This window comes from Callorhinus ursinus, unplaced genomic scaffold, assembly GCF_003265705.2.
Source record: "Callorhinus ursinus isolate GAN/ISIS: 27379988/994484 unplaced genomic scaffold, GSC_fseal_2.0 scaffold4, whole genome shotgun sequence".
NCBI classification, from domain to species: Eukaryota; Metazoa; Chordata; class Mammalia; order Carnivora; family Otariidae; genus Callorhinus; species Callorhinus ursinus.
In genome coordinates this window covers 55,613,291-55,619,349 of record NW_027397066.1, presented here as the reverse complement: position 1 = coordinate 55,619,349, position 6,059 = coordinate 55,613,291, and positions in this window count along the sequence as shown.

The window sequence follows — 6,059 nt, the reverse complement described above, 5'->3', positions numbered from 1 at the left end:
TGGTCAGTTAATGCCCCCTGCTCTTTCAGAACACTCTCACACTGTGGCTTTTCCCACTACAGGAGGTGTTCCTTGTACTGGTGACCTACACACATTTCTTTACCCAAACCCTTACCTCAACCTCCTTGAAAGTGGCTCCCAAAGTTGAACATGATCAATATCACCTACAGACCTCACTAAAATGCAGATTGCTTAGCTCTAACTCAAATTTTTTGATTCAGTATGAGGTATGAAGGAAGGCCTATGAATTTGTATGTCTTCTAATTTTCCAGGTGCTACTGATGTAGCTAATCTGGTGACAACCCTGTGTGAACTGCTCTTCTATTTTTTTTTCTTTAAAGATTTTATTTATTTATTTATGGGAGAGAGAGAGAGAGAGAGAGAGGCAGAGGGAGAGGGGGAAGCAGACTCCCCGCTGAGCAGGGAGCCCAGCATGGGGCTCGATCCCAGGACCCTGGGATCATGACCTGAGCTGAAGTGAACTGCTCTTCTAAATGATAGGAGTGGGTTTCCCAAAGTGAAGCTAAATGATAGGAGAGGGTTTCCCAAAGTGAACTATTGGCAAGCTCTTGATTTGTCACAGGCTTGATTTGAAATGCAATTTCTTATCGATTCATATGCATATTTTCAGAGAGAACAGGGTAGAATAAATAATTCTTCTCAGAAGACTGTCAATTAGAGCCACCTAAAAATGATTTTGAGATTGAGTATGGTTTTCCTATTACATTCTTTGAATGTTTAAATGTGGATTTGCTAAGAATTATCCAAGTATTGTATAACACTTATGGAAAGCCACTATTCCTTAAAATAGTTATTTCACTTTAAAATAAAGAGTATCTTTCCTCACTAGACAAACTGCTAGAAGATTCCTGAGATGGCAAAAACTAATATAATTTTTAATATCTGGTGCAAAAAAAAATGGAGTCTTCAGCATTATTTTTGGAATATCAGTAGTAACTTTATAAATGCTCCATATTAATTACCCACTTGATCATTAGTATGAAACACCAAAATGTATTGAAATAAAACATTTATATCAATATTTATAAATAATTATTGCTAATTACCTTGGTAAACCATTGGGAAGGATAAACCTTATCTTCTGTTTAAGTGATGGTATCTCCTTCATGAGTACAAGGGAAAATTTATGGGTCTAAAATTAATACAGGCAGGATTATTTTCTGGGGACAAAGGTCCTCCAGTCGGGTAAGTGTCAGACTCTTGTTTTCGGCTTGGGTCATGATCCAGGGTCAGGAGATCAAGCTGCATGTAGGGCTCTGCGCTGGGCATGGAACCTGCTTAAGATTTTCTCTCTTACTCTCCCCTGCTCCTCTCCTGCTTGCGCATGCTCTCTCTCTTTCTCTCAAAAAGCAAAATAAAATAAAATGAAATAAAATAAAAATAAAAATTATTTTCTGGTTTACTAAAACAATGTATAGGCTAACTTTATATTGAATATTAGTATAAATATTGTCAATTAAATATAGTTCATAGGAATAAAAATATCTTACCATTTTATCTATCTTCTTTATTCTTTCCTAAATTAAAAAAAGGCATATTATCTCCACACATTGTTTATAATTTATTTCCATTGAATATAAAGTGAAAACCTATCTTGCATACAGAACAGCATAAAGATGAATTCATCTTCTTTCTATAGTTTGCTATGACTAAGATCAACATTTCTGAATTAGTAACAAATTTGCCAACAGTGGTAAATTGAAATATCAGCACCATGAGAGATAGGTTTTATCTGCTGTATTCACGGTTGCATTCCAGAGCATAGGATACTGTGTGGAGCATATTTCTTTCTCATAAATGTTTGTTAAATGAATGAATAGACAATATTCAAAAAGGTGGTCCATGGATATTTTTAAAAATTTTAATAGTGAATAGTAGTAGTTACTTTAGATATACTCCTCATGCTTTTATTTTAAGATGCACTTATTTTAATGTATATTAAAAATTACACACTGGGTGTTATACACAACTAATGAATCGTTGAACACTACATCAAAAACTAATGATGTTGACTAACTGAACATAATAAAAAATTACATAATTAAATCATCAAATCAGTGACTTGGGTAGAGACTACAGAGACTTTCAATTAAAAGCAAATTTATTTGATCGTAAAAGTAAATTTTGAGAAATTATAAAATATTAGTCTAACTGATTAAAAATACTAAAGGACCAGATCTCTAGGTCTCTATTCCTTGTGAGAACAAACTGGGGAAGATTTACTGAATATGTTGATTCATACATCAATAAATATTCTTCAGTTGAATTAGTTGTGAAATTAGGACAAGTGCCTGTGTGGTTATATCTAGTGGAGTTTAATAGAGAAGAAGCCACTGATCCTGTACAGTATTGATAACTGAAGCCTTTTTATTGTTTTTTAAAGTAAGTTATTTATAACTTATTTATAACCCCAGAAATGGGGTCTGACTTTAGGTTTATTCTTAAATTGGGTGCAAATGGAAGAAAGTACAAATGCCTGTCTGTACGTATCTCATAGAAATGGGTGTGTGGGTTATAGCAAAGGCTCTGAGCACAACCAGGAAAACTGCCCTAATGGGAGAGTGAGATGTTGGGGTGGGAGGGATGTGGGTATGCAAGTTCCCCTGAGAACAGTGTGCTAAGAATGCTGATAGACTGACATATATAATATTATATATATGTGTGTATATGTATCTGTGTTTGTGTAGCTCTTTCACATATTATCTACTTACCTACTCACTATTTTGTGACGTGGATGTTATTATAACCTCACTGGGGAATCATGTACAAAGTTACCTCTCAAATCCAGACCTACTAACTCAGTCCTCTGTCACATGTCCTTTTTTTATATTTTGCCATTATGGTTTCTGGACTATTTTTATGAAGAATGGTGAAATTCTGTCATTTCATGGACAGCTGACTTCAGAATTCTAAATTACAGTGGTGAGACCTGCTTGCATTTCCAGAGACATGGCAGGGAGTGGGAAAGCTCCTCTAGAAAATTCCAACAATAAACTAACATATGATGAATGTGAATTGATGCCTTTCTTCCTAAAACTGTAGCTTCTTTAACAATATTGTGAAGACACTTCACAGAAGGTTTGTTCTTCACATTCTGTGTAAGACATGTCAATACTATGTTTGATCATGGATTATAAGGTTATATCTTTAATCTCAATTCATTGCTGCCAATGCCCCCATATTCTGTGTGTAAAGGTTCACTTCGATGTAGCTAAGTAAGAATGGATGCCATTATGTGTCCCATTATACTTACATGCTTTGCCAGAGAAACAGCCAAAAGCAGGTAAAGATGAAAAACTTCATGGTTCTTGGGGCTGTGAAACATATAAGAAAATCAAGAATAGATTTTATCTTCTACAAATGACATGTTCTGACATTTCTCTATTATTATCTTTACACCAGATAATGGAGAAAGGGCAATGAAGAGGAATAAAAACAGATATTTTAAAGAAAGCTCATGAATATGAATATCACAGTTTATTTTGAAAGGGCCATTTATGTGGTTCAACAGACATCCTTGCTACAATGTGGAAGGTCCATTCAGATATAGTCAGTGTCTGGGATTGTTCTCACTGACAGGCACTTTGTGAAGAAGGACCATCAGATACACAAAACACAACAGGCACCCTTTTGTATCAGATATCAGGTGAGGCGAAAGGCAGCCTGGCTCCCTCCTAAGAAGTAGCAGGTGGAAGTAACCGGGTCGGACATCAGATGTGCTACTAATTCCTGCTTGACCCCGGACTGGCTGCTGAAGCTTTCCCAAGCCTCTGAACATCACTGGGCCTCACTGGCCACATCTAACAAATGGGACTGCGCCACTTCTAAGGTCGCCTCCAGCCAGCTCACTCTGGTTTTTTGACCAAGTATTAATTTCAACTTTTTTCCCTGTGGTTAAGTATAAGCAAAGATTTAAATAAAGTTTTTCTAATGTATTTTCCATACATCTTAATCATTATAGTATACATATTTAAAGTCTACTTTAAAGAGTAATTTTAATTTTTACCCAAATAGCATCAAAATATGTTTATGATTTATACCTATGTGAATGAAGAAGTCGTAAATATACAGGTATTAAATATCTGTCTTAATATTAAATATCTGCATTTAATAATTTTAAAATAATTTCTAATCCCATAGTATAAACTTCCTCATCTTTACACTGAATAATAATGACACATAGTTGATGTATTCATTTGTTCTTCTAAGATGAGAATATTTTTTATGCATATAATATGGACAGGACGTATTTCACATTGCAAAGGCATAGAAAATTATAAGTCATATTTTATTGTCTTTTATTAAACATCTGAAATAAATGCATTTTTTAAACCTGTTTTCCAATCTATTTTCTTAGGTGAAAGATTTTACATAGGTGAAAGACATTGAAACATGTAAAACTGTCAGCTCTGAAATAGACATATATTTAACATATTAGAAATAAGAATTTAAAACAGTTGTAGTTATTCAGCAACTGCTATATGGCAAATACTATGCTGGATTTTTTATAATATTATCTATAATCTTTAAAGTAAGTATGTATTTTAAGTATTCTTATCTCCAATTTCTAGATGAAAAATGTTGTCCAGGAACCACACACAAAGGAAGAGTTTGCTGGATTTCTAGAAGCCTAGTTACCTTGGTCCTGCCATCAGAATCAAACATTGCCCTTCATGAGTTAGAGTCAAGGTAAATATTGCAGTGTCTACATATTAACTGCACCTTTTTAAAAAACAAGAAGATGAATCATGAGTTTGTATTAATTAAAAGAAAATATCCCCAAATCATTTATTTTTTTATAATTTTTTAAATTTTTATTAATATGTTTGAAATATTGTTCACAAGGCCCTAATGTGAGAGAAAGAATACATGAAAATTACCTTGTTTCTCAAATAGAAGACCAGAGACCAGGCATTGAATGATCTAGGAAGGGTTATCTCAGTACTATTTAAATGTTGTTCCTCCATGATATGGTAATTCTGTGGTTCAAAAGCCATTCAAAATGGCTTTAAAAAAAAAGCCAATTGAATTCTAAGAAGTCGCTATGATTAGAATTGTTTTTCTTACAGATTCCAAGGAGTGCTTTAGCACAGTTAAGTTTAGAGCCTGATAGCTGAAAATGAGGATGTTACAATGTATAAAGATTATCTGTATTTTGTGTGTGTCCTTCCTCTGCTCTGAACTAGTTTTTTGATTCAATAAAAGTTACTTCATGTTTTTTTTTTTTTCTTTTTCTCCTGGCACCTGCTTTCCTGTACAAGAATATGGTGTTTTGGACCAAAATAGTTCTCTAATGCTTTTCCAACTGTCAAATACCCTGAATGAATATCTGAAATGGATTTTTTTTCTTTTCTCTCTGGTTTTTAATTCTATAAAATTGCTATCATAGTAATAAAAATAATAATGTTATCTAACATAATGTAAAGACTTATAAAGTTGGCAATGATTTATATAAAGTAGATACATATTTTTTGTGGAAATCTCTAAAATAGAAGTTACAAATGCAAAAGACTACACTGACTTTGCAGGTGAGGTGAAAGTATAAAGTGAAAGCCAGGTGTAAAAAAGTAAGATATCGCCAGACCTTGGCTTCCTAAGAGTGCAACCTCTTGTAAAAGGAAGAGTTAACTCAGCTCTAGTCTATTTTGATTTATAAAAATAATATCCCAGTCTTGGCACACGTTATAATTTTTAAGGGTAGGACAAGAGAGGAATCTTTAAGTGAATCTACTTTTTATATAATGTCAACAGATTTAAAATGTTTGAAATATTGTGAGGCCAATCAAACACAATACTCTAGGTTTTGCCTTAGTGCCACCAGGAGGACTTTTGTGCACAATGCCTACACATAATTGTATTTATTGGATTCATAGTCATGTTTAGAAAGCCAATTTGCTGGTTAGCTGGCAAAGGTTGAAGCTTCATTATGTTAACATATAATTTTGTGTAAAAGTTTTTCTAAAATTTATCACACATACCACTGTACCTGTGAACAATAAAGGACAATTAGAGTATAGGTAGTTTAGCAGCCATTCATA